At 37.0% G+C, this 23,230-nt stretch overlaps 1 protein-coding gene and 1 pseudogene across 2 annotated transcripts in view; one reads left to right on the top strand and one right to left on the bottom strand.

Moving 5' to 3' along the window:
* The window catches only part of CDH20 (cadherin 20), a 220,828-nt gene that overhangs the window by 64,297 nt on the left and 133,301 nt on the right, over positions 1-23,230 (top strand). The gene's annotated exons all lie outside the window — the stretch shown is intronic.
* Positions 7,779-8,256, bottom strand: LOC117099625 (annotated as a pseudogene).

The following is a 23,230-nucleotide window of genomic DNA, read 5'->3' on the forward strand; positions in this document are numbered from 1 at the left end:
GAAACAGATTGCCCCAATCTCAGTATCTTCTGGATTCTTGGAGGCTGACTACTTCCCTAAGACTTTCTCTGGAACCCACCTACATCTCTGCCCTCCTTACTCCCCTTCCATCTATTTCCCATCCTTATCCAACCTCCCCATACTGAAGGAATATTTTATCTCATTCAGGAGAATAATTTTCTCTGCCTCATGAAGTTTCTTTCAGGCAGTTTGCCCAGAGTCCTCTTGGCCTGGCCCACCCACTCCTGAGGTAACAAAGCACATGATGCCTGCTGTAGCCCTGCAGCTCTGTGGAGTTTCTTGAGCATTCAAGGCCTTCCCAGGGCCTGGATACTCTCAGGGCTCCCTGACTGGCTCCTTCTAACCAATCCTGCCTCCATGTAAATGTCACTTCCCCAACCACCCTATGCAGCCACCCATCATCTTGCACTACCTTGCTTGTTACAGCTCATCGTTTTTATAGCCTTATTACAGCTCATCATTTTTTGTCTCTTTCTTGCTCATCTGTTTATTGTCTGTATTCCCTCTGGACTGTAAATCCCAGGAGGACACAGACTATGTCTGTCTTGTGGCTAAGAACATGAACTTTGGAGCCAGCCTGCCTGGGTTCTAATCTCAGCTCTGCCAGTTACTAGCCATGTAATCTTAGGAAAGTTACTCAGCCTCTGTGACTTAGTTTCCTCATCTGTAAAATGAGGGAAACACACCTCATAGAGTAATTATGAGAATTAAATGAGTCAATGCCTGGCACATAGTAAGTACTATAAAGTGTTTATTAAAAGAAGTATGTAGCATTTAGTACAATGTCTGAATCCTAAAAGATGCATGAAACATTTTTGTTGAATGCAGGAATTAATACAAGAATGAATGAATGCTATAACTCCAAACAAATGTAGTCTTCCACCTGTGATTCACTTGCTCTGCTAGCTAAGTCAGAGTGCAACAAGATCAAGGCTATTTGTCTGAATCCTAACAAGGACAGCGTAACTTATGGCTTCATACCAATTAACTACATCCCTAGCCTGTGTAGCCATCTAGCAATTGCACTGTGCTGTTCACAGGCTGTAATGAATGAGAGTCTTAATGGGTCAATATTTGTCTGTCACAACTAGTATACGAATCATACATAGTACATGTCTTATTTACTCTAATTTTATAGTTTTATCTGCTTTGTAAATGATAGTTCTTGTTTCTAATCATCCTATAAAAATTATGTAATTTGCCAACAATAATTCCAGAACCTGGAAAGAGTAATATCAATTTAATTATGGTCTTCTTAAAATAATTTATATACATATATATGTACATATTTACTCAAATAGCTGGTTATGATCAGGAGATCATAATTAGCAGATTAAATCATGAGCCAAGTATTTAAGGGATAATCTATGGAAGTGTCTGAAAAATCTTTCTGCTGATATTGACATTTTATTTTCAATGTGTAAAACAACAAAAAAAAGGAAAATATTAGATATTTAAGAAGATATAAAAATGGTTCTTACAGATGAGTTATTATGAATTTAAGATGGTCTCCCCTATCTACAGAGCACAGGCCTTCCTGTTTTATTCATTTGTGCACTTTGAGACTCCTGAGTATATACTTTGCTGTTAGCTTTGCTTTTCTCTGTCCACTCCAGGTCATTCTACAGGAATCAATGGCATAGTCAGCATGGCAGAGTCACAAAGAAGCATGGCCCAGTAAGAAAGAAGATTACACTAATACTAACAAATAGAAATGAGTTAGAAGGATGTATTTACTGTGCAAAGATCTAGCCTATATCACTATGTTCTCAGTGGCCAGTACAAGTCTCCCAGGGAGGACAGGGTGGTCCCCTTGACCCCACAATGAAGGGAAAATTACTATTTCTCTGGCCCAAACTTATCAGCTTTTGAGGAGCACAGAGTTGTCATGGGTAAATGAGAATACCTTCATCGACCTGTTCATACAGTACATTTGAAGTTTAGTCAAGCATGAAAAATACGAAACTTTTATCCACATGACTAATGGAATGAAGACATAAGTCAGACACATTTTGCAGTGACCAATCTCTCAGACCCTGACTGCATAGTCATTCACTGCTAATTCACATCGGGTTTTCAGCGGGGTTCACAGAACACCAGCAATTGTCTGTACCCCACAGAGCAGGACGTCTGAGAAGTTTAGTGAATGTTCCTCACAGCAACATGTTCTATATTCCACCATTAATTCCACAAAGTACTCGAGTAGCATAACTTCTAATTTAACCTCTTCTTTCTGCTTTCCTTGGGTCTCATGTTCCAGTTTTAAAATCCATATATCTAGAAGGCCACATATGGAAATGATATCTCCCTGTTACACTTGATTTTGTGTCAATATCATTATTCATTTTATACATTGCTTCTCCAGCCCAAAATCCCATCATGTTTTGTTCAGCTCACTGGATCAAAAATATATCACCGTATCATTTCCCCACTGGAAAACATACTACTGTCATTTTTTTTCATGGAAATCAGTCTTTAATATTTGTTCACTAATCTTCACCTCCCCCACCAATGCCTCTCTCCACCCCTGCCTAAAATTACTCACAATTCCAATAAGTTAATATATTGGAAGGGAAAAAATTTGGTTTCAGTCTGAGGGACCAATTTATGATCATCTTAAATCAGCCTCTTTTTAATTGATGAGTCTACTGCAAATTGCATACTTTGGTTTACTCTGTAAAAAATACAATTAAACTAAGGCAAAGCTGGTTATGACTCATGTATAATGAAATGAAAACAGTATCATCATTAAGCACCAAATAAAGCCATTGATTCCGTGTATTATTCTGTCAGTTTTAATTGAATTGCATTTCCCCCTTTCAGTTCTTAATTATGCAGTTCATGCTGAATCTTTATTTTTATGCACAGAATGGGATAATGTTCTCTTCCTCCTTACCTTAGTGTCTAAAAATATAAGCCTATTGAGAACAGAAAAGTCTTTGTTGGTCTTAATTAAAGCAAAACACCTGCTTTTATCCTGGGAGTTGAATGTGTTGCTGCACTGTGAGATTGTTACCAAGTGAGGGACAATAGGACTGCTTCCTGTTGCATGTCCACCTCCCTGACCTGTGGTCGCAGCCTCTTTCCAAATTCTATTAGAAGAGGAAAACATCACACTATCTGGCAAAGGAGATCCATGGGGCCTCTCCAGCCTGCTAATGAGCATTAACTCTTGTCTAGACTGTCAGGTCTAGACAGAGCAAGGCAAAGTAGATACTGCTTAACTTGGGGGCAGATATGATTAGTGAGATAACAGTCAATCTGAAAATTCATTCTTTTCTTCAGTTAACTTGCAAAAGACCTAAAGGCAAAAGCAGGACTCTCTTCTCTGGTATGTGTCACATAACTGAGATTACGTGCAAGTGAAAATGAGCAAAGGGAGATGGAATGTCTATCAAACCTAGATTTGAAGGAGATCCTGCTACCACAGTGTAATTTCTGTAGTTGAAAAAGAGACAAAAGGGAACACAACCTCTACCGTCCTCTTGTTTCCTAATTGTGTCAGCCGTGTCGAAAGTGCTTCTGCCAGATTCAGGTAAATGCGTCACCCTGATACCTGCACAATTTTATTTCTAGGATTCAATTCACAGGAGGCAAATGTTCCTGTGTAAAGATATCAAGTGATAGTGTTAGGAAGTTATTCGTCTTGGACCATATAATAAAGGCTATCTTGGGATTGAGAACCAAAGAATGAGCTCTGGTCGGTCTTTGGTGTCCCAGCGGTATTCGATATAAACTGAAAGATTATTATCATTGGCTTGAAACCCCAAATGACAAGGGCCTGACTCATAATAAGTATTTAGTGGGAAAGAGGAAGTGGCTGTTATTTAGACTTAACCTTAGAGTTGAGGGATTGGCCTCCTCGGGCTGAGAACATTTGATCTGATGCATTGAAGGGCTGGCCCTCTCTGGAATATCTCCTACCTCTGGCATATCAGACTATGCTCTCCGTGCAGCTGCATCTCCAGCATCCATGCTAATAGAGGACACTATCTTGGAACGAGAAGAGGCACTCATCATTCTCGTACTTATTTTACCCATGTTCAAACTCATCTGCCAATATTTCCTTGTGCAGTGTGCTGCAAAGCATTCTAATAAGCTTATTCCAGTTCCATCTTTTTTAAATTCCCAACCTATCCTTTGATAAAAGTGAGGAGAGAAAGGAAAATGCCCAAGAAGTAAGAAAAGGGATTTAGGATGGAAGAGGGAACTCACATTTATTGAGTTCTTTTATGTTACAAGCACAACTGGGTTCTATACATTAGTGACCAGTTTTTGTTGTTGTTGCTGTTTTTATATCAATGATCAGGTGTGTGTGTGTGTTTACACACACACATTTATGTATAGGATAACAGGGAAACAAGATAAAGTGACTTAGACACTAGACAACCAAGGGTTAAATGTAAATGCTAGGACATGACTCTACATATTTATAATATCCCTGACTTCAGATTCTACAGTAATAGGTAGCTGGTAATTCTATAAATAATGTTGATTTTCCATGTTCATTGTTCCTAATGTTGCAGACTAATGCATATGCCATGGTAATATCTATTTCAAATCAATTTCCTACAAATGCCTTTCACAACTATTTTGTTTTTATTAATAAATTAAAACACAGCATACTTGAGCAATGTATTTTTGTTCCATGCAAATTCACAGAGATCCAAAAAGATTACGAAGGAGATAAAATTTGCATTTACAAGAGACTCTCCTTCAGAAGGGTTTATGAAATTATTCTTTCACTATTCAAAACAGGAAACCATAAAACAAGGAGATTATAATAAATCCTTGGCAAAAATTCACATGAATACTGCCTGCCAACATTTTAATTAAGGATAATAGGTTGGCTTATCAAACATAATTGAGGGAATATTGACCGAAGTTGGGTTTGTCTAAGGGGCAGGCAACGGAACATGAGGTTCTAGTCACAGCCTCTCTCACATTTCCCCTTGACTCCCTTTGTAAAGAGACATTTTCCCTCACCTTGCCTTCTCAGACCTAGAAACAGATAAATTAAAGGCGCAGCTGGATCTGACAGCCAGGTTCTGTGGAAGTGGAAAGCATTCTGGTACCAATGGAACTTTGCAAAGTTGGACACCAAAGGGATTCCCATGCCTCTGGGGATCCAGTAGGATTCTCATGCCAGAGGAAGGCTCATTCTTCACCCTGGGTGTAACTTGGGCCTCAGCAAATTCTCTGATAAGATTTACTGAAATACTTCCAACTGTAGGACAACACAGATTTCCCCTGCCAGCACAAAGGAATAACTTTCCTGAGATTTAAAAACCAGCATATATTCAAGGAAAAAAAAAAAAAAGGAAATTGACTAGCAAAACTACTTCATGAAATACATCTCTTGATTCCTTAATGTCATCCTCTTTATGAACCAGATTTTCTCATGGCCTAAACTACTCCCTGATTGTAAATTAAGCACCATATGAATAACTTGCCTGATGGTATTACAGTGATCTAAGGTTAATGTTTAACTATTAACAGAAAATAGGATTCCAGGTACTATAACCTGGGAAGAGTACCATTAGGGTACCATTTAGAAAATTCTGTTTAAGTCTTATAATAAAGGAGCAACTTAACTGCTAGAGAAATTTGAGCCAATGAAGAAATTGATGTGAAAAGAATCTATCCCCTGGGCTGGGGTATTTTATGTTTCAATATTGAAACTTGAACATTTTTTTACACCAGAAAAGTTATTCTTAGTAGTTGGCAGAGTAAATCCATGTTATCGTGCATTCTGAAGCAGTTCAGCTGAATCTAATTAGAACATCTGCAGATTTATGAAGCTTTCTGTATATTAAAGTCCCAACCCTTGTGAAATAAATATTTCTACTCAATCCTTTATTTTTACCCTTCTCAGGGTTAATCAGACTAATATGGTATAAATTTTAACAACCATTTTTATGATCCTAGGATGAATGGTGCAATACAAGTCTAAAATATCAAGATCTTATAAATAGTGTCAGTATGTACTGGCTTCAATGCCTTCCTCCTGGCCATCAATTTTGGCTTACAGAAAGGGAAACAATTATGAACTCAGTCATTTGCTTCTTTTTATTCGTTTTTCAGAGATTTTCAAGGTGATCCATTTCTGGGATGTTAAAGAGAACTTGTTTGGTCTTAATGTCTCTCGATAGAGAATTCATTGAATTATGTAGGCAATTAAGCAAAAGGTCAGTTTGGTTTTACCACTTAGACAAATTACTCAGACTCATGTAGAAAATGAATGTTTTGCTAGAGTTATCTTTAAAATACTTCTTGGGAAACAAGGCTACCATGTTTCTTACGTAACAGAACACCTAGATGCAGCACTTCACACTAGGACTTTCATCTTAACTAGTCTTCTATGTTAGATCAGGCTCACCTCAGGCTGATGAATAATATCTACTTCAGTCATATCATACCTCAAGGTGTTACCAATTAGGCTTAAAACTTGTTGTATCTCAGGCTGAGAAGCATTCTAGCAAAAAGAGGCCTAATCCTGGAGTCAGAGAGCCCTGTGGAAGCAGCAGCTATATCACTGGTCAGAAGTGAACCACTGGCCAATAATCACACTACCTAGAAGCTTAGAGAATTCATGAACAAAGAAATACCATTTAACCCAGCAATCCCATTACTGGGTATATATCCAAAGGAGTATAAATCATTCTATTACAATGACACATGCACACGTATGTTCACTGCAGCACTATTCACCATAGCAAAGACTTGGAATCAACCCAAATGCCCATTCATGACAGACTGGATAAAGGAAATGTACATATACACCATGGAATACTATGCAGCCATAAAAACAGATGAGATCATGTCCTCTGCGGGGACATGGATGGAGCTGGAAGCCATGATACTCTGCAAACTAACGCAGGAACAGACAACCAAACACCCCATGTTCTCACTTATAAGTAGGAGCTGAAGAATGAGAACACATGGACATAGGGAGGGCAAGAACGCACTACTGGAGTGGTGGAGGGCAAGGAGAGCATCAGAATAAATAGCTAATGTATGCGAGGCTTAATATCTATGATGGGTTGACAGGTGCCGCAAACCACCATGGCACACGTTTACCTATGTAACAAAACTACACGTCCTGCACATGTATCCTGGAACTTAAAATACAATTAAATTTTAAAAATAAACTACTAACAGAAGATTCTACAATTCCAGAGTGAGGATTAATGCATCTAATCAGAGAAAAACATAGTTTATTACTTAAAAACAAATAGGTATATTTTGTCTTTGAATCTTGAATTTTAATTATTTGTTTTGAGAATAAAGGCCACTAACCCACCAAAATATAATAAGATCTAGTTAAGGAGGAAAACCCCTAGGGAAACTTTTCAGCGGATTTCTTCAATATCGTATTAAAGACCCTCACATATAGAAATCCAGAGTGGATCTGTAGGGAGCAATGAAATTCTACATCATGATATAAGGCGAGATATTGAAAATGCTATATGAAATCTTGGTTCTGTCACCTAAAATACAATAATAATTCATGGGTAAAAAAAGGATTTACCCAGCAATTTTAAAGATTAAATAAAATAATGTGAGTAACTAGTATATGCTCAATAAATGAGAGCTGAGATACAGAGACGGGACCTTTAAAAATGGAGCATGAAAAAAGAGACCCTTTTCCTTGGCAGTTAAAAAAACAGAACATTTGTTTAACTAAAAAAAATTGTCAACTCTTTTTTTTTTTAGCAAGCTCTGGCAAATTTCATTAAAGGGAAATTTTGCATGGTTTATTTTTCATCAGTCTGTTCTGGCATGCTTCTAATGATGTCAGAATCACCTGGATCAATGACAGCCAGGGTGCATACTCTGTAGTATTTTCCTCATGCTGTGCCCTATTCAGTATTATTGCTACTGTAGTGATGGACACCAGTTTTGACCAACATTGCACAGTACTCTGTTTCTGATTTCTTCAAAGTTGGACACTTGTTAAAGAGAATAACCAATTTCGCTTTGCCCTGTCTGATCATCTTCAGAGTCTGTTTGTACCCTAGCACATGCTTTTCACTTTTTATAACAAGTTAGAACCTAGAATTGATCGACTCCACAACTTTTTTGTCTTCTTTGCAGCCACCATCTTTCTGCCTTAGGTGCAGGACGGCCTCCAACCAAGAGTTGCTGTTAAGATGGCCCAGCAGCGAGACAGGCCATTGTTAACTCTTTTTTTATCTTTTTTTTTTTTTTTTTTTTTTGAGACAGAGTCTTGCTCTATCGCCCAGGCTGGAGTGCAGTGGCCGGATCTCAGCTCACTGCAAGCTCCGCCTCCCAGGTTCACGCCATTCTCCTGCGTCAACTCTTAAAAGGCTGTTACAGGGTTGGGTTTGGTGGCTCATGCCTTTGATCTGAGCACTCTGCAAAGCCAAAGTGAAAGACAGCTTGAGGCCAGGAGTCTGAGACCAGCCTGGGCAATATAGCAAGACCCCCATCTCTAAAAAATAAAAATAAAACCTAAAAATTAGCCGTGGTAGGCCAAGCTACTCCAGGGGGCTGAGGCGGGAGGATTGCTTCAGCCCAGGAGTTGGAGACTGCAGTGAGTTATGATCACGCCACTGCACTCCACGCTGGGTGACAGAGCAAGACCCTCTCTCTAAATAATTAAATAAAATAAATTTTAAAACACTATTATAAACAAATTCCAGCAGGTTCTTCTTGTCAATCAATGCTTTAAAACAGTGGTTCTCAAAGTGTAGAGCCTGGACCAATGTCAGCGGTATCATTTGGGAACTTGTTAAAATGCAAATTCTTGGGGCCCAAGTTCTACAGAATCAGAAACTTCTAGGATGAGACCCAGAAGCCTGTGTTAACAAGCCTTCTGGCCGGGCGCGGTGGCTCAAGCCTGTAATCCCAGCACTTTGGGAGGCCGAGTCGGGTGGATCACGAGGTCAGGAGATCGAGACCATCCTGGCTAACACGGTGAAACCCCGTCTCTACTAAAAAATACAAAAAAAAACTAGCCGGGCGAGGTGGTGGGCGCCTGTAGTCCCAGCTGCTCGGGAGGCTGAGGCAGGAGAATGGCGTGAACCCGGGAGGCGGAGCTTGCAGTGAGCCGAGATCCGGCCACAGCACTCCAGCCTGGGCGACAGAGCGAGACTCCGTCTCAAAAAAAAAAAAAAAAAAAAAAAAAAAAAAAAAAAACAAGCCTTCCAGAGGACTCTGCTGCATGCTTAAGGTTGAGAAGCACTGTGTTAAGCCTTCCTTCAAATATCAGTGCAACTTCAAGGCTTCCACTGTCTCAAGGGTCCTGCAGAAGGTCCCTTCTTTGTCAGGATGTGCAGATTTCTACTAGATTTGCTGAACAATCTGAGTCTCCACTTCCTCCTTCTTGGCATTCATCTCCTGCTCTTTATTCAGGACTAATTGATGTTCACACTGGCCAATTAGTCAATGCTACAATTCAAATGGCCCCAGCTGTATCCAGAATTAACATGAAAGCTTTCCTAAAATATTTGAGTGGATTTTAGAAAAAATCACAGATTTTCCTTTTCAAAACAAGCATTTGGGCCTATTTGTGTTCAAGTATGAAGGTGAATTTTTCATGTATTATTTCCTCAATATGATTATTTTATGTGTTTGTTAAATACAGAGACTACTAAAAACTCATTTGTTGAGACTTCCACAGGTTGATAAAGAATAGGATAAAAGCAAAGGTACATCTTCATTATTTAACTACCCTAACCTGCTTATCAATCTCATCTTTCATTTGTTCATTCTACAAATATGCATCAAGCACCTATTACGTGCCAGGCACTGTTCTAGGTATGAAGGCTTCGACCGTAAACAAGACAGGCGTGGTGAGATTGGACAGATTGGAGGGGAGTCTCTTCCTGCTACAGCTAGCATTGTAGTGGAGGACAGAACACTATAAATAAATCAACAAATTAACAAGTACAATAACTACAGGTTGTATTAAATATTCTGCAAGATAGAAACAGGATAATATGATAGAATCCCTGGAAGGGGTGGCTTCCTTAGACAGGGTGGTTGAGAAAGGTGTCTTTAGGGAGATTATATCTGAACTTAGTCCTGGAGATTGAAAGGAGCTACTTAAACGAAGAGGTGGAGAAAAGTGGAGGAATTCAGGCAGAGGATTATACAACAAGCAACAGTTTTGCACTTTTTGAGACATGAAAGAAAGCCATAGTAAGTCCACAGGAAAGACTGTTGGGGAAACATCATTAAAAACAAAATCTCCTCCCAACACAGAAAACCTCTCTACAGACTAGAAGAGAAAGAAAGTCATCTTATTATTGAAAAAGCATTGAATAAGAATATGATACCTATCACAGGTAATCCATCAAGAGATTCCAAAGTTCAAAAGACATCTCATTCTCTTACCATGTGGTACATACTTGTCATCAAGATAAACAATAACTAGTTCTCAAGTAAGAGGACTTGGCAACATCATTTGTCACACATAGCTCTTCCTAAACTTACTTGGTAGTTGAGGTGACCATCTGTGTTAACTACTGGCTTTATTCCACAGAAAAATAAACTTCTCTTTATGACAAGAGATAGTTTTGCAACTTGGAGCGAGGCACCTGCCCTCCCACAGAAATGGAGAAATAGGGGCACTATCTTCCTTGATTCCATTTGAAAGAGATGGCTCCCACGTCCTTGAGAAAGATATGCCTGGGTCTAAAACTGGCCAGAGGCTTCTTTAGCTTTCAAAAAGATTTACATTATATTTCACAGAGACAGAGAAAGAAGTTAACAATTACAAGTTTTCTAAGTAAATGTTCTAAGAATAAGAGGTTGGAGCAGGGGAATTCCTTCTATTTTCAACAAGAATTAATTTAAGCCTCTTAATTTTAAATTTCTTGGCCCTTAACAAAAGGCATGAATTAAAGTAACAGGAAATTATGCAGGATCTTAGAAGAGTTTACCTTTTACCCCTCAGAGAAATGGAAACCCACTGAAGGTTTGTAACATGATCAAATTTATATGTTTAACAAGGCATTTAGCCCCAGACAGAATGTACTGAGAAGGACACAACATCACTTTTGTGATAATTTTTGTTAAAAATGTATAACCCAATCTAGTCATAGAAAACAAGAGAGGAACCTAAACTAGGGAACATTCTATAAACGAACTGACCAGTACTTTTAACAAATGTCAATGTTATGAAAGGAAGAATGAAGATCTGTCACAAATTGAAGGCCACTAAAGAGATATGACAAGCAAATGTAATGTGGGTCACTGGATTGTATCCTGGACCAGAAACATTAGTGGAAAAACTGGTGAAAACTGAATAAGACCTGTAGCTTAGTTAATAGTATTACATCAATGTTAATTTCCCGCTTTCCAAAATTGGTTATATATGTAATGTTAAAATTAGGAGAAGCTGGATGAAGAATATATGAGAACTCTCTGCACTATTTTTGTAACTTTTTATAAATATAAAATCATTTCAAAATAAAAAAATTTAAAAGCTCAAGAGCTTTAAAAACATTTTAAAATATCATTTAGGATACTGAGTTAATAAATTATTAAGGAGGGAAATAGAAGTGGGGAGGCCAGATAGGAGGCTAATGAAAAAAAATTGGTAAGAAATAAGAGTTCGAAGATGGTGGCAGCAAAGATGGAAAAAATTAAGAATCAAGATTCATTTTGGGTTCAGAACTGACAGTACTGGGGCATCTATTGAATGTGAGAACTGAAGGTCAAAGGTAGTTTCTAGAACTTTGCAGAAGTAACTGTTGGGATGTTGCCATTTTTTCAAACAGAAGGAACTAAGAGAGACATAAGGTTTTAGGCTAGATGATCTCTAGTTTCAGCCTCTCCTCTACAATGTTATATCACAAATCCAGCTCCGAGTGAGCAGTGAGCACTGATCAATGTTATAATGAACGATACATGATTTTAACACTATTCTTCATAGAGGTGGCCACAGACACTTCAAATCCCACTTTAGACCTGTGTACAAGCTACAACCATCAAGTTAACTAGTCTAAGACTTGTTTCTTACCAGCGTTTAGTTTTAGATTGATTTTGCTTTTCCTCCCCTCACCCCATTACTTTAGACAGCAAACTAGTCAGCAACAAGGAGTTAATCAGAACCCTGACTAAATCTTTTGATCCTCTTAATTTAGCCAACTGTGGAAGCCAAAAGAAAGAAGAAAAACCCAGAAAACAAAAAACCCACCACCTGTTTTTTTTACTCAAAAAGTCAAATTGCACTATGTGGACTTACAGATTCTCTAATTTCAACTAAACTAAACTTCATAAAATTGACAAGTATGGATAAAAGATAATACTAATACAAAAAAAAAAGACAGACCACACCTTTTTAATTCCAGCATCAGCTCCTTATCTGCCACACTACAACTTAAAAGTAAGCACAAATTTAATCAGAAAAAGTAGTAGCATCTGACTCTATATTTTTAAAAGAATAAACAATTACAACGTACCCCTTTCAGGTAAGGATGACTTTTTACAGAAACTGAAAATGTCTTTACTTTTTAAAAGAAGTCTATGCTATGCCTCCAACCCATTCTGAGAATTTTGAACTGGTTGCTTAGAAATGTTTCCATTAATACATGATTTTGCCACCATAAACCATGCAAGTCTTCCAGATGGTTCTCACTGTGGAGAAGGGAGGTCTCCACAGTATTTCTGTGCCCCCACCCTGCATCCTCATCTCCACTTTTCCAGAGACTTTAAGACCCTGACTTTTAAGGGGACAGGCAACTGTTTGTCTTTGCTGGCCTGAGCCTGGGACAGGCTCCTTCAGCACAGTCCTATGGCAGTCCTGGGGAAAGGATGGCACATCTCAGCAGACCCTTCCATGGGACATTTGGACTCAGAACTCACACCATTTGGATTCACAAAGTGGCCCAGACACCTTGCCAGCTCTGTGACCTTAGACAAGTTGTGTATCTCCTTGAGCCCCAGTTTTCATTAGAAAGTGGGGATGGACATAATGCCTCCACACAGTAGTGAGAGGATCTCAGAAGCCAGGGAATACAAAGCTTTTAAGACAAAGCTTAATAAAGGTTGGCAACTGTTAAACTAAATTAAAATTGCACCTGAGGATGCCCCATCCTGAGTCCTTAAGTAATGAACCGCAACCTAACATAGTACATTAACTAAACCCTAACTTAGGAGTTTACTCAAGTAACACATATTAATAGCTGGTCTCAGTCAATCACAGATCACAGTAGCTGAGCGCCAACCAATCATAGCCAGCTGATTCGAATTAGGCAAAACACCATGTTGTTGCCTATTAAGCTGTCCCTGTGACTTCCATTTTCTGTCCATAAGTGTCTGACCACAATGCAGCCGGGGAATTCTTTGAACCTTTTCTGGTTCTGAGAACCAGGTGCTACAATCTTATTTATGATTTTTAAATTGTAAACAAAAGCCAATTCAGATAATGAAAGTAAATTTGTTGTAATTTTGCCTTTTGACACTACTATTGTCCTACTATGTTTCCTAGAGGCAGGAAGCTCCTTAGTTTTTGGTTTCAGAATTGTCCTGTCCTGGGTCAACCACTGTGTTCTCCTTAGTTGAACCATGAGCCATTTCTAAAACACACAAATCTCCTAACATGAGCACATTAAACTGAATAGAAAATATTTTTAAATAATAGCAAAATGTAATGACACTATCAAGAAAAGTTCAGCTGTCCTAGTAATAAATGTACAATAAAGCTTATGACCTACCACTTTTATCTATGAAATTTGAAATTTTAAAAAATACATGTAAAACATATTAAATACATATGTACAAGTATTAGTAAGGTGAAGCAAAATAAGCATTTGCATATGCTTCTAGTGAAACTGTAAATTAGTGCAGCCTTCGCAGAACCCCAAATCAATTTGACCCAACAATTTTGCTTGAGGAAGTAATACCATTTTCTTCCTTCTAGATAGCAGAACACATTATAAGGCTATAATAATTAAAACAGTATATGATTTAAACAGATATGACCTTTTGATATACTGATATTTAAAATCAGTGGCAAATGATGGAATGGAAAATAAATGGTTTAAAAACAACTAAATATTATTTGCAAACAGCAAGAAGTTGGATCCCCTCCTCTTACCATTAAGCAAAAACAAATTTCAAATGGATTGAATATCTCAACATAATAGCCCTAGAAGGAAACACATGTAAGTATTTTTATAATCTTTGAAAGGAGAAGGCCTTTCTCAGCATAGGCATAAGACCTATAATTCATGAAGAAAATGACTGAATTTGTACTACAATTACAAATATATATATGGCAAGAACAGCCATAACAAAAAGAATCAAAAAATAATAGATGTTGGCATGGATGTGGTGAAAAGGGAACACATCTACACTGCTGGTGAGAATGTAAACTAGTAGAGCCACTATGGAAAACAATGTGGAGATTTCTTAAAGAACTAAAAGTAGAACTACAATTTGATCCAGCAATCCCACTACTGGGTATCTAACCAGAGGAAATGAAGTCATCATATGAAAAAGATACTTGCACACGCATATTTATAGCAGTACAATTCACAACTGCAAAAATGTGGAACCAACCCAAATGTGCATCAATCAATGAGTGGATAAAGAAACTGTGATATGATATATACACGCACTATGGAACACTACTCAGCCATAAAAAGGAATGAGTTAATGGCATTCACAGCAACCTGAATGGGATTGGAGACTATTATTCTAAGGGAAGTAATTCAGGAATGGAAAATCAAATATCATATCTGGGAACGAAGCTATGACAATGCAAAAGCATAAGAATGATACAATGCACTTTGGGACTTGGGTGGAGAGGGAAGTTGTGGGAAGGCGTAAGGGAAAAAAGACTACAAATTGGAGTCAGTGTATACTGCTCGGGTGATGGGTGCACCAAAATCTCACAAATCACCACTAAAGAACTTACTCATGTAACCAAATACCACCTGTTCCCCAAAAACCTATGGAAATAAAAAATTTAAAAAATAATTTTAAAAAGTGAAAAAATGAAAAAAACACATTTGTGGCAAAAAAAAAAAGCACTATAAGTAAAACTGAAAGATCCGTAATGGATTGAAAGAACACATTTGCCAGACATAGAAAACAAAGAGTTAAAAGTTTCCATAAATCAGTTAAAAAGATGCAATTTAATAGAAAAATATATACATAATTCAAAGAGAAAATTCACTGAAATGGAAATACAAATGGACATAAACATTGAAAAGATTATCAGTTTTTAAAATTATTATGGCAATATAAATTAAGCAATATAGTCTGCTTATAAGGTTGGTAAAATTTTGTTATGTTAAAGAAAGTGCAGAAAAATGGAAATTCGCACTGCTGTTGAGGGTGTAAATTGGTACAACCTTTTAACAACAATTTGGAAATATTTATCAAAATTAAAAAGTCACACATCTTGTTACTTACTCTTCTAGGAAGCTATACTACATAAATACTCAACATGTACACAGATATATGTCCAAAAAAGATTATAACAGGTTCTGTTTATAATAAACAGAAAAACAAACAAAAAGAAATAGTCCAACAACCCATCTGCTGGAGAAGTATGGGTGGAGCAAAGACAGTGATTCAGCTGAAAGGGGGTGTAGCATCAAAAAAGATTTTAAATAGCAATTAAAAAAATAAAAGCCCAAATGTTATAATCAAGATATTAAATAGTTCATCTATAATAAAATACATTACAGCCATTAAAAAGATGCTTTTGAATATTTACTTAAATAGGAAAAGATTCATGGTATACCAGTTAGAATGAGGCTATGATATCATATGTTGCGTATGACCTATATTTGCAACATCACATACTCCAAGGAAGGATACACACCAGTATCTGAACAATGGATATCTCTGGGTCGGGGAGGAAAGAGGTTACAAGGTAGTTTAATTTACACTTTATGTTTGTATTTTCCAATTTCTTCAATAGTCACAATTAACTTTTATAATTAAGAAAGTGAAAGTTGAACAACAACAAAAAATGAAGTCAGGAGAGGGAGACAAATCCCTGAACTACAGCAGAGTACCTACTTTATCTTTCTCCGCAAACCCCAACTACCTAAAATGAAATGTTTTATGTTTATTTTACACATGCAAATACAAAACGTTTTAATTTCATTTTCAAAGCATTCACCGTACCATACACATCCGTATCTGTTAATCTCTTATTTTGGGGTTTCAGAATTCGTCTGGTGGGATTTATGAAATCCACATTCTGCCGTCAATCTTCACACTAGGGGTTTTAGAAAATAGCATGAATGAAATGTGCTAACACTGGCCTTGGAATGCAATCATTCTAGAAAGTACATTTATTTTTTATTTTTTTAACCAAAGAATCAATAGATGTTTCAGCTGCTATATAGAAAAATATTCCTTTTCAATATGAAAGCTCAGCTGCAATGGGAAGAAAATATAATGCACTGTAAGAAAAGTTTAAAGTTATAAATTTGTGTGGCCATGCATAAAAACTCCTAAAAACTGTGACCATCCAAGGGTTTCTTTCTGAATGGGTCTTTTATTCCAACGAGTTGGCACAGTGAAAGATGCACTGCATTGTTCCGACATCACACCAGGGTGAAAACACACAGTTCTGTTGACATCAATACAATGCACTACAATATATTTTTTATATCCTCTGTAGGTGCTCTGAAAGGACCCTATTGGTGGAAATGTTAAAAAAAAAAATTACAGGAAAATCCCTGCAATGAATAGAGTACTAAAGCATTTCAATTTCCTAGGAAAAACTGGAGTCTACTTAAAAATGTGATGGTAACATGAAGCATACAAATGGAGAGAAATTTTCAAAGGGAACATACAAAACACTTTCCCTGTGTCACAGTTTATTATGTAAATTCCATACATCTTAGTATAATGCGGTATGCATATGAAAATTAGTTTGTCAGGAAACCTGTTCATAATACACCTCAGTAGATCAAAAGAAACGTAATTTTGATGTAGACATAATTTTATTTCTCACTCTGTTCTGTTGTCTTCATGCTTTCTGGTCTTAATCAAAATTGTCTTTTATTTGAATTCTTATGAATGAGTCTTCTTGTAGACTGCATGGTCCCTCCATCGTATTTTAGAAACTAAAAAATAAAGAATTACCAAATGTTGATGTGGTTGGCACTACAGATAGCAAGAGATGAAATAAAACCAGCGGGAAGCCAGACAAGTAAGGGACAGATGCAAAGTGTGGACTCTAAGGGGTCCTGGATACTGAATATTCAAGTATAAGATCTCAGAGTCTTGTGACATGCAGCTTGATTCAGAAATGAGAGAAGAACAAGAGAAGCTACTCAGCAAAACAAATTCATCTCAGCCATGTGAATGTATTGGTCTCCTATGACCCTCACACTGTGCAAGACAGTAGCTCCAAAAGAACTAAATGAATTAGGGCACTTCATCATTTTCTAGTTTAATTAGATTTTTTATAGATATTAACTGAAAACAGTATACTATAGTGTGCTCAAATTAATATAGCCTCCATTGTATACAAGTGTCAAAATGAGTGATTTGGGATTCTAAAGCATTTGCTTTATTATATGAGCATATCTGTATAGTATAATAATCCATACAGTATAGTAATTCTGTCTAAAAATGTGGAGAACACCTAAAATAAAGGCATGAATGAGACAAATCTTTAATGAAAGCATTTTATAGAAACCAATTTAAGTTTTAATTTGATTAATGTACATGATTGTCAGAGAAGGCAGGAATTTTTTTTTTTTTTTTTTTTTTTTTGAGACGGAGTCTCGCTCTGTCGCCCAGGCTGGAGTGCAGTGGCCGGATCTCAGCTCACTGCAAGCTCCGCCTCCGGGTTTACGCCATTCTCTCGCCTCAGCCTCCCGAGTAGCTGGGACTACAGGCGCCCGCCACCTCGCCCGGCTAGTTTTTTGTATTTTTTTAGTAGAGACGGGGTTTCACCGTGTTAGCCAGGATGGTCTCGATCTCCTGACCTCGTGATCCGCCCGTCTCGGCCTCCCAAAGTGCTGGGATTACAGGCTTGAGCCACCGCGCCCGGCCAGGAATTTTTTTAAGTTTATTCAAAAAATTATTAAGAATTTTAAATATTCATAATTGGATAGAATATAAATAATATAAAATTAACTATTTTAATTATTTTCAAGTGTACAATTTTGTGGCATTAAGTACATTTTTACTGTCGGGCAACATCACCACCATCCATCTCCAGAACTTTATATTTCCAAACTGAAACTCCACATCCGTTAAATAACAACTCCCTACAGTAAGAAATTCTAAATGCAGGAATAATACCAACATGTATACAATGACATCACATGCAAGTCAAAGTTAAAACAATAAGAAAAGGTTTTGATGTGATGTGTTTCCCCAACTATATATGTAACCTCTTTTGTGATATTTTGCTATATTCTAGCATTTTTATTCACTGGTACTATCATTCACTGTATATTTATCATCTAATTAGCTCCCTATTTTCAATTAACCCCCAACATACCAGAAAACATCATCATTGTCATTTATCATCTGAGTCCAACGGGTCCTTTTTTTAAATATATATTTTAAGGCATTTTACAAATAATTTATGGAACAATAAAGAGATAATGAAAAGCTTATTTAAAATGTCATAGGAAGTTAAACACAGCAAACCTCACTGGGTCAAGTAAATGCTGGAGCACAGGCATTGTAAAGGATGAAATAGCACTGTCACACACTTTGTGTGAGTCCCATCACAAAATATTGGTGGACTGGATCGAATCCTTCCTGACTGAATGACAAACTGAATGAAAACACATTTTCTTTTGTGCCCCTAGAAATGTATTGTTCACTCACCTTTTCTTGGAGAAAATTCATGCAGAATATCACCCTCTGAAAACTCATCATCTCAAATTTTGCACATATGATTAATTTCAACATCATCACTCAAAAGTAGAATGCTGCTCTCCGCCTCTTTGCATGTATGCTTTGATTCATCTTAAATTTTGAACCAGATTTATCTATCTCTTTCCTTTATCATTTTGGGCAGAAAATATAAACTCTGAAATTCTTCACTGTTTTTAATGGAAGCTAAAAGCAGACCACAAAGATGGTGTCTTCCATCTCCTCTTACACTATTCTTAAAAGATGATATAATACTTTGGGCAAAGTAATTAGAAAGCTGAAGAATTAATAATATATTATTCTTCAGCCTCAAATTTAGGGAATTCCATGATTCTTATGTCTTATAAAAATAGTCTGCTTAACCTAAATGTTAATAATTGATGAGCAATGATGAAATAATTCCTAAGATGATGTACTAGCACAATGTTCCAAGATGTAAAAAATAATAATATTAAGATCACCATAAGAACTCATGTATCTTGGATTTTCAAAAGAGTTTAATGGACCTATATAGTAATTACAAGATTTAATTTTTTTTGTTTAAAGTAATAGTAAATTTTCTCTTTGTTCTTTGGAAGCCTTTGAAGAAATAATAAAGTATCAGTCCTTACAAATAGTTAAAACTGTTTTTAAAAATTTCAAATGCAAATCAGATCCAGTGGGCCTTAATGGCATACCGATGACATAGATTTATTTTAGAACTAAATTTTGTATCACTAACATGGGAAAACCATTAACATTTGCCATTTCGGTTAGGATTGTGTCCGTTTATATACTCCACCTAAAGTGACAATGGCTTTAACAGATATATTTCTCACAGAAAAGTAGTCCAGAGAGAGACAGTCCAACCTTGGAAATGGCAGCATCATGGCCACTACGGACAAGTATCCTTCTACTTTTCTGCTCTGTCATTCTTAGCATGAGTCTTTTTTTCTCAAGATTGCCTCATTATCCAATTTAGCTGTTGTTGCTCCAGCCATCTCATCTATATGACAGGCAGGAGGGAAAAATGGGCCTAGGGAAGAAAGTGTGCACGTCCTAGCTTATGCAGCGTCCTGTGAGCATTTTTACCAGGTGTCACCTATGGCATTTCTGTTTATCTCACTGGCCAGGACAAAGACACATGACCACACCTGGGTACAAGGAAGGCTAGGCCTTATAGTGTTTTAGCTGGTACACTGCCACTACCAATATTAAAGAGATTCCTTAGGAAAGAAGCAGCAAATAATGGATATTGGGTGGCAAAAATAGTTTATGCTACAACTACCAAAAATAGAAGATGACTACAAACACATACAAAAAAAAAAACTATTATTTTTTTTTTTTGAGGCGGAGTCTCGCTCTATCGCCCAGGCTGGAGTGCAGTGGCTGGATCTCAGCTCACTGCAAGCTCCGCCTCCCGGTTTTACGCCATTCTCCTGCCTCAGCCTCCCCAGTAGCTGGGACTACAGGCGCCCGCCACCTCGCCCGGCTAGTTTTTTGTATTTTTTAGTAGAGACGGGGTTCACTGGGTTAGCCAGGATGGTCTCGATCTCCTGACCTCGTGATCCGCCCGTCTCGGCCTCCAAAGTGCTGGGATTACAGGCTTGAGCCACCGCGCCGGCCGATTCTTATGTCTTATAAAAATAAGTCTGCTTAACCTAAATGTTAATAATTGATGAGCAATGATGAAATAATTCCTAAGATGATGTACTAGCACAATGTTCCAAGATGTAAAAAATAATAATATTAAGATCACCATAAGAACTCATGTATCTTGGATTTTCAAAAGAGTTTAATGGACCTATATAGTAATTACAAGATTTAATTTTTTTTGTTTAAAGTAATAGTAAATTTTCTCTTTGTTCTTTGGAAGCCTTTGAAGAAATAATAAAGTATCAGTCCTTACAAATAGTTAAAACTGTTTTTAAAAATTTCAAATGCAAATCAGATCCAGTGGGCCTTAATGGCATACCGATGACACAGATTTATTTTAGAACTAAATTTTGTATCACTAACATGGGAAAACCATTAACATTTGCCATTTCGGTTAGGATTGTGTCCGTTTATATACTCCACCTAAAGTGACAATGGCTTTAACAGATATATTTCTCACAGAAAAGTAGTCCAGAGAGAGACAGTCCAACCTTGGAAATGGCAGCATCATGGCCACTACGGACAAGTATCCTTCTACTTTTCTGCTCTGTCATTCTTAGCATGAGTCTTTTTTTCTCAAGATTGCCTCATTATCCAATTTAGCTGTTGTTGCTCCAGCCATCTCATCTATATGACAGGCAGGAGGGAAAAATGGGCCTAGGGAAGAAAGTGTGCACGTCCTAGCTTATGCAGCGTCCTGTGAGCATTTTTACCAGGTGTCACCTATGGCATTTCTGTTTATCTCACTGGCCAGGACAAAGACACATGACCACACCTGGGTACAAGAAAGGCTAGGCCTTATAGTGTTTTAGCTGGTACACTGCCACTACCAATAATAAAGAGATTCCTTAGGAAAGAAGCAGCAAATAATGGATATTGGGTGGCAAAAATAGTTTATGCTACAACTACCAAAAATAGAAGATGACTACAAACACATACAAAAAAAACAAACTATTATTTTTTTTTTTTGAGGCGGAGTCTCGCTCTATCGCCCAGGCTGGAGTGCAGTGGCCGGATCTCAGCTCACTGCAAGCTCCGCCTCCCGGTTTTACGCCATTCTCCTGCCTCAGCCTCCCGAGTAGCTGGGACTACAGGCGCCCGCCACCTCGCCCGGCTAGTTTTTTGTATTTTTTAGTAGAGACGGGGTTTCACTGTGTTAGCCAGGATGGTCTCGATCTCCTGACCTCGTGATCCGCCCGTCTCGGCCTCCCAAAGTGCTGGGATTACAGGCTTGAGCCACCGCGCCCGGCCAACAAACTATTATTAAACTATAGATATATATAGTTAATAAGTAAAGTTCAAAGCCTAAAATCTTCTCACAGTCGGTTTAAAAGGGAAAATATAAAGCACTAGAAAAATATTAAAAATCTTCTCTTTGACCCCAATCAAAAGCACTGAAAGAGAAAATAGTTATTTTCCTTCAGTGATTTGATAATTTAGTGATTTAGTATTATTAAATGTCATATTCGTGTAACATGTAAAAATCACTTTCTAAATGACCAGTGGTATGCAGCTCGCATTTGGGGAAAGTCTGACTTTCACAAAGAAATCATGAAAGGAGGTAAGATTATAGAGGTAAAATGAGGGTAAGGGATGATAAAAGACTTAGGTGCTTAATCAAAAAATTCTAAATTAAAATTTTGGAATTTATACCTGTAAGGGTATTTAGACATTATCCAGCCATAGAATCATAATCTCACTGTTTATTGCAGCACTATTGACAATAGCCAAGATAGGGAATGAACCTAAGTGTCCATCAATGCATGAATGAAGAAAATATGTACATATATACAACAGAATAGTATTCACTCATAAAAAAGAGTGAAATCTTGTAATTTGCAACAACACGGATGGAACTGGAGGACATTGTGTTAAATGAAATAAGCCAGGCACAAAAAGAAACACACTGTATGTTCTTACTCAGACTTAGGAGCTAAAAAAAAAATTGAATTCGTGGAGATAGGGAGTAGAATGATGGTTACCAGAGGTTGGGAAGGGTAGTGTGGAGGAGTCAGATAGAAACAGATTGGCTAATGGGTACAAAATACAGTTAGATAGAAGGAGTAAGATCTACCGTTTGGTAGCAAAATAGTGTGACTATAGTCAACAATAATTTTATTGTATTTTCAAAATAACTAAGAGTAGAATTGCAATGTTCCTAACACAAATAAATTATAAATACTTGAGGTGATGGGTACCTCAGTTACACACACATGCAGTTACACAGCATATGCTTGTATCAAAATATCACATGTACCTCATGAATATGTATAACTATTATATATCCATAACAAAAAATTAAAAATCTAAAACAGTTGTTCTGATTTTCTTAAAAATATGTCAGGTTGACTTGAAATAATCATAATAAAAATGACAAAAATTAAGACAATAAAGAATATAAATTAAAAAGCAACAACAAAAAGTATCATACCTTATAAAGTTGAAATTTATTTTAGAGGTAACCTTGTCCATTGAATAGAACAATTCTTTGGAACCTAGTTATTTAAGCACTGTTTCAACCTTTTCCATGAGAATAAAATCAGTAACAGGCAACCAATTCCATTTTAAAACATTTCTAATCCTAAAAATGCTTCCTTATATGCATTTAAATAAATTTCCTAATACAATTTACTATTTCCCCTCTGGACCAATAATAAAGTAATTTAACAAGTTTTCCAGGTATAAAGGCTATATAAATTCTATTCACTCAGTTTTATTTATAACTTCCACTTAT

This window comes from Trachypithecus francoisi, unplaced genomic scaffold, assembly GCF_009764315.1.
Source record: "Trachypithecus francoisi isolate TF-2019V2 unplaced genomic scaffold, Tfra_2.0 Contig01474, whole genome shotgun sequence".
Classification (NCBI taxonomy): Eukaryota; Metazoa; Chordata; class Mammalia; order Primates; family Cercopithecidae; genus Trachypithecus; species Trachypithecus francoisi.